Source organism: Gorilla gorilla, chromosome 21 (assembly GCF_029281585.2).
Source record: "Gorilla gorilla gorilla isolate KB3781 chromosome 21, NHGRI_mGorGor1-v2.1_pri, whole genome shotgun sequence".
In the NCBI taxonomy this organism is placed as follows: Eukaryota; Metazoa; Chordata; class Mammalia; order Primates; family Hominidae; genus Gorilla; species Gorilla gorilla.
The window spans coordinates 65,950,533-65,957,796 of record NC_073245.2 but is presented as its reverse complement, the minus strand read 5'-3'; positions in this window follow the sequence as shown (position 1 = coordinate 65,957,796).

Genomic DNA, 7,264 nt, shown 5'->3' with positions numbered 1-7,264 from the left:
GAATGGCCTGAACCCAGGAGGCGGAGCTTGCAGTGAGCCGAGATCACGCAACAGCACACCAGCCTGGGCGACAGAGCAAGACTCCGTCTCAAAAAAAAAAAAAAATCCCTAAGATCTTTGTGTTCCCCGTTGTTTAGCATAGGTGTCACATCTAGTGGACAATCAGTAATGCCAGTTAGCAAAGGTAGGTAGGAATGAATGCCAAGTGGGTAGGGAACAAATGGCGTTAAGTCCCTCCTTAGTACTATGGTAAGAAAACAGAAGAAAGAAAAATCGAGTTAAGCATCAAGGCTGCTAACATTCAAATCCCAGCTCCACTGTCACTGCCATGTGAATTTACATGGCCAGTTCATGTTGTTAAGCCTCTGTTTTCTCATCTGTGAAATGGGAATAATAAATAATGCCTCCTTCACTAGGCTGCTCTGGGGATTAAATAAGCTAATCACTGAGAAGCGTGCTAAGTATACTGTGAGCCTCAACTTCTGTTAGATCTCTCTTTTTTTTTTTTTTTGAGACGGAGTCTTGCTCTGTCATCCAGGCTGGAATGCAGTGGCTCCATCTTGACTCACTACAACCTCCACCTCCCAGGTTCAAGGGATTCTCATGCCTCAGCCTCCCAAGTAGCTGGAATTACAGGTGTGCACCACCAGGCCCTGCTAATTTTCATTGTTTTTTGTTTGTTTTTTTCCTGCCTTTTTTTTTTTTTTTTGAGATAGAGTCTTGCTCTGTCACCCAGGCTGCAGTGCAGTGGCACAATCTCGGCTTACTGCAACCTCTACCTCCCAGGTTCAAGCGATTCTCCTGCCTCAGTCTCCCAAATAGCTGGGATTACAGGTGCACGCCACCATGCCCAGCTAATTTTTGTATTTTTAGTAGAGACGGGGTTTCACCATGTTAGTCAGACTGGTCTCAAACTCCTAACCACGTGATCTGCCCACCTCAGCCTCCCAAAGTGCTGGGATTACAACCGTAAGCCACCGCACCCAGACTAATTTTTGTATTTTTAGTAGAGACGGGGTTTTACCATGTTGCCCAGGCTGGTGTCGAACTCCCGAGCTCAATCAATTTGCCCACCCCAGCCTCCTAAAGTGCTGGGATTACAGGTGTGAGCCACTGTGCCTGGCCACATGTATTTCTTGTGTTTAATTTTGTACAACTTCAAGCCAATCTGTAAATTAATAGTAAAGAAAACTTTGCAGCTCTTAAATTATATGGTATGGCCTCTATCATACAAGTATATAAAGAAGCAAACAACAGTATATATATTTTTGGGGACAGAATCTTACTCTGTCACCCAGGCTGAAGTAGCTGGGACGACAGGTACATGCTACCATGTTCAGCTAATTTTGTTTAGTTTTTATAGAGATGGGGTCTCACTATATTGCCCAGACTGCAATAGTTTTTTTATAAAAGTAACTCTTTTCGGCTGGGCACAATGGCTCATGCCTATAATCCCAGCACTTTGGGAGGCTGAGGCAGGCAAATTGCTTGAGGTTAGGAGTTCAAGACCAGCCTGGCCAACATGCCAAAGCCCAGTCTCTACTAAAAATACAAAAATTAGCCAGGCGCGGTGGTATGCACCGGTGGTCCCAGCTATTCAGGAGGCTGAAGCAAGAGAATCACTTGAACCTGGGAAGCAGAGGCTGCAGTGAGCCAAGATTGCATCACTGCACTCCAGACTGGGCAATAGAGCGAGACTCTGTCTCAGAAAAAAAAAAAAAATTAGCCAGGCATGTCATGCACCTGTGGTCCCAGCTACTTGTGAGGCTGAGCCCAGGAGGTCGCAGCTGCAGTTAAGCCATGATTGTGCCACTGCACACAAAACAAAACAAAAAGAAGCCAAAAAGGAATAACTAAAATAAGATTTTCTGGTATTTCTACAAATTTGGTGTGTTTTCATTCTCTTTTTTTTATTTTTATTTTTTTGTAGAGACAGGGTCTCACTATGTTGCCCAGGCTGGCCTTGAACTCCTGGTCTCTAACAATCTTCCTGCCTTGGCCTCCCAAAGCACTGGGATTATAGGCATGAGACACTATGCCCAGCCTCATTCTTGTTATCTCTTTTTTTTTTTTTTTTTGAGACGAAGTCTTCCTCTAGTCCCCCAGGCTGGAGTGCAATGGCGCGATCTAGGATCACTGCAACCTCTGCCTCCCAGGTTCAAGCGATTCTCCTGCCTCAGCCTACCAAGTAGCTGGGACTACAGGTGCCTGCCACCTCGCCAGGCTGATTTTTGTATCTTTAGTAGAGACGGTGTTTCACCATGTTGGCCAGGTTTGTCTCGAACTCCTGACCTCAGGTGATCTGCCCGCCTCGGCCTCCCAAAGTGGGATTACAAGTGTGAGCCACCAGGCCTGGCCTCTCATTCTCTCATTCTCTCTTAATGCTCTTTCTCCTGCCCCCCCACCTTTTTTTTTTTTTTTTTTTTTTTTGAAACAGGGTCTCACTCTGTCATCCAGGCTGGAATGCAGTGGCAAGATCATGACTCGTTGCAGCCTCGACCTCCTGGGCTCAAGGGATCTGCCTGCCTCAGCCTCCCAAATAGCTGGGCCTACAAATAAGCACCACCATGCCCAGATAATTTTTTACAAATTTTCGTAGAGACAGGGTCTTTCTATGGTGCCAGGCTGGTCTCAAGCTCCTGGGCTCTAGCAATCAATCCCCCTGCCTTGGCCTCCTAAAGTGTTCGTATTACAGGCATGAGCCACTGCACCTGGTCCCTTCTTTACACATGAAAATCAACAGTTACTCGCTATTACCAGCGTAGCTTCATTCCTCTAAACCTGAGTTTATCGTGCTTTCCATAAAATACTTTTCCACGCCGCGCGCAGTGGCTCACGCCTGTAATCCCACTACTTTGGGAGGCCGAGGCAGGCAGATCACGAAGTCAGGAGATCAAGATCATCCTGGCTAACAAGGTGAAACCCCGTCTCTATTAAAAACACAAAAATTAGCCAGACGTGGTGGCACGCACCCGTGGTCCCAGCTACTCTGGAGGCCGAGGCAGGAGAATTGCCTGAATCTGGGAGGAGGAAGTTGCAGTGAGCCGAGATCACGCCACTGCACTCCAGCCAGGGTGACAGAGCAAGACTCCTGTCTCAAAAAAAAAAAAAAAAAAAAAAATTAAGTCCAACTTCCAACTTCCAGACCAGGCGTGGTAGCTCACACCTGTAATCACAACACTTTGAGAGGCTGAGGTGGGTGGATCACTTGAGGTCAGGAGTTCAAGACCAGCCTGGCCAACATGGCAAAACTCTGTTTCTACTAAAAATACAAAAATTAGCTGGGAGTGGTGGTGGGCACCTGGGATCCCAGCTACTCGAGAGGCTGAGGCACAAGAATTGCTTGAACCTGGGAGGTGTAGGTTGCAGTTCACTCCAGCCTGGGCGATAGAGCAAGACTCAGTCTCAAAAGAAAAGAAAAGAAAAGAAAAGAAAAGAAAAGAAAAGAAAAGAAAAGAAAAGAATTAAGTCCAACTTCCAAATGCTGTTTTCTATAGCATAGGAACATTTTCCAGGTAGCTGGATCCATAGGCAAGCCATTCTACTTTAAGTTATTAATAAACACACAAAAGCCAACTCATCAAAATAGAAGCTATGGAAGTGATTTTAAGCATAACTGTGGCCACATACTAGACAACGTCTAAGACCTAGCTTTAGCCAGGTGTAGCTAAATGTTCTATGTACATTATCGCCTGTTATCTTTGCAACAACCAAATGGAATGAATGAATTTTTTTGTTTGTTTTTGAGACGGAGTTTCGCTCTTGTTGCCCGGGCTGCAGTGCAATGGCGCAATATCCACTCACCGCAACCTCTGCATCCCAGGTTCAAACGATTCTCCTGCCTCAGCCTTCAGAGTAGCTAAGATTACAGGCATGTGCCACCACGCCCGGCTAATTTTGTATTTTTAGTAGAGACGGGGTTTTTCCATGTTGGTTAGGCTGGTCTCAAACTCCCGACCTCAGTTGATCCACCCGCCTCGGCCTCCCAAAATGCTGGGATAACAGCTGTGAGCCATCACACCCGGCCAGAATGAATTCTTATTAAACCCATTTTATAGCTGAGGGAACAGGGGTGCAAAGCAAAAGCTTGATGAATTTGTCCAGGGTCTTAAAGAGTGAGCAGATCAGCCCAACAACTGTAGTTGGGCTACTCAAAGCAGTAACTTTGAGTCATGCACAATTCCTGGAAATGGGGGCAAAGCAAAAGTCCACTCCCAATTATTTATGTTTTCCCAATTATTATTATTATTATTTTTTTTTTAGACAGAATCTGGCTCTGTCACCCAGGCTGGAGTACAGTGGCACGATCTCGGCTCACTGCAACCTCCCCTTCACGGGCTCAAACGATTCTCTTGTCTCACCCTCCTGAGTAGCTGGGATTACAGGGGCCTGCCACCAAGCCCGGCTAATTTTTGTATTTGTAGTAGAGATGGGATTTCACCGTGTTGGTCAGGCTGGTCTCCAACTCCTGACCTCAGGTGATCTGCCCACCGTGGCCTCCCAAAGTGCTGGGATTACAGGCGTGAGCCACCACACCGGCTCCCAATTCTTTTTTTCTGCAAAATCTATTGTCCGTATTACTGTTTTTGACACAACACCAACCTTGGCATTGGCGTTGTGATTCTCATCTAGTCTCTTCTCTTTCCTTCCTCAAGAGGTGATATATTTGTGTCCCCACCTCCTATAGTCATCTAGCCCCTGAGCAATGGGTGATTTATGGAGAGAAATTCCACACTCATTCCCTAAACAATCCATGCCTCACATTCAGTATTCCATCGCTTTCAAGCCAGGACAGCACTATTTCTTTCTTTTTTATCATCCGTAATCTGTTTTTCAGTGTCTGTATTATCATCTGCTAAATATAGTCTAATGTGCTATTTGTTTCAGTTCTCGGTGCCAAGACCTAGATGTGTCCCTTTGCCCCCACCTCAGGAATTTCCCAAATAAATCATAAATCATAAAATAGAGAACAATTGAAGTTAAGAGCCAGACCAGTGCCTCACTCCTGTAATCCTAGCACTTTGGGAGGTCAAAGTGAGCGGATCACTTGAGGTCAGGTGTTCGAGACCAGCCTGGCCAAGATGGTGAAACCCTGTCTCTACTAAAAATACAAAAATTAGCCAGGCGTGGTGACGGGCGCCTATAATCCCAGCTACTTGGGAAGCTGAGGCAGGAGAATCCCTTTAACCTGGGAGGCGGAGGTTGCAGTGAGCTGAGATCATGCCTCTGCACTCCAGCCTGGGTGACAGAGCAAGACTGTCTCAAGAAAAAACAAGTTAAGAACCAATCCCAAGGATCCAGAAAGAAGTAGCCTAGGTAAACATTTGCTTATATGTCCCCTGTATTCTCTTCCCACCCTAATCCCATCATTTCTTCTGATAGGAAACATGCAGTGATTAATAAAAGCGCCTCCTTGAGCGCTGATTTATTTTTGTCTCTGAAGGAATTAGAGGTCAGATAGTCTCTTGATTATCTCGCCCTGGCCTGAGGCTGCTCATTCATTCAGTCCTTCCCTCAAAGGATCTCTCTTTCACCTCTTCAAAAGCCAACCCCTTCCTTTCATTTTGGAAGCCTTCAGTCAAAAAGGGCTACAAGTCTGTGGCCGGGGAGGACTCCCTGCTCCTTCTGAGGGGCATGGAAGCAGCCAGCAGCCTGTTCTGAAATCAGAACTCTATCTACATAAGACTCCAAGTCAGCTTAGAGACCACTAACATTCCCGTACCTAGGCCGTGAGGATAGAAGCATGCCTGGTGTGTAAGAATTTCAAGGTAAACAAGTCTTTGAAAACCAGTCTTAAATTGGCCCTCAGGGAGCGGTTAGAGTGACTGTACATTTTTGAGCTCAGCATCAGATTTTTTTCTTCTTCAAATGAACATTTAAATTGCCTCCTCTGCCATTGTATTGTAAGCACTATAATTAGCATGATTTAAACAATGCAGCCACAACGAAACCGGATTATTTATCTGGACTTAATCTAGAAAGAACAAAGAAACCCATTGAATTTGCCCTGAAATCCAATTTGATACATAAACATGAATAGGGAAAAGTCAACATTCTGGGTAACTTTAACACAATTATAGGATTTTTAAAGTACAGTACTCTAGAAAAAGGCAAATGTCTTTTTAAAAAAATGACATACATAAACTCACACTTGCCACTATTCTCACTTAGGGGCCTTTCTCATTCAGGAGAAAGCCATTCCAGCTGCTACATGAAAGATACTTATTGAAAACTGCTTTGTGCATCACAGCTGTTTGTGTATTACGACACCCTCCCAGATGCAGTGACCTCTAAACTGGCTTATTTAATCAAGATATAAATAAAAATAAAAAAAATATAACCCAGCATTCAAAATGCCAAACTTCCAAGAGCCGATCATGTTAGAAGCAAAATCAGTAATGTTTCTACCTCTTCAGGCTATTTGCAACAAGACCCCAAAAAAGCTAGTCTGTTGAAAACACGGACTTCTCCTCCCACCCCTTTGTCATTTTGTTTTGGTAGGGCCAACTGTGTATCTCTTTTTCTTAATGTTACAATTGTTAAAATAAAAATTCATTTGACACAATCCAATTTTAGGTTTGTTTATTATTATTTTTAAAATATCCAATATGTTCAAGCTTTCTCTGCAACCTTTGCTTTTTGTTTAATGCTATTAATTATATTCTTGTTCTTGCTGCTATAAGCTGCCCCTATCGGCAGAGATTCAAGAGAGACTTGAAAGAGTGAGCATATTTATCAAAAGAGAAAAAAAATAAAGAAAATAAAGACAGCACGAGAGCATATTGGATACATAAACTGTTCTTCCTGAAAAGATAAATGATTTGGTAATGAATAGATCCTTTAGGCCATAAAAAATCCATTTATTTTCTTTTGAATTTGAATAGAAGAGATTTGCATTTTTTTCCTGCGCAGTTACACTTAAATTAAAATGCAGAGCATGAGGCTAGCATACAATCAAACTAAATAATAACTGGGGCATACTGTATTATTCATAAAAACAAAATTAATAGTTTGGGGAAGGAAATCATTGTGGTAAGAAAATGTACATTGACACCAAACACCTACTGTCAGAAGGAAAAATAAAGCGATGCAGACTACTTACGAACTGGTAATTGAAGTTTGGCATTTTATTTGGGGATGGGGAGCAAGGGTCAAGGCGTTTATCTTGTATGGAATCTACAAAGTCGAAAATGTCTGCTTTTCTGATAGCAAAGTGCTAAGAACATTTCTCTGTATTTTGATGTCTAATTATACAGAGAAAGAG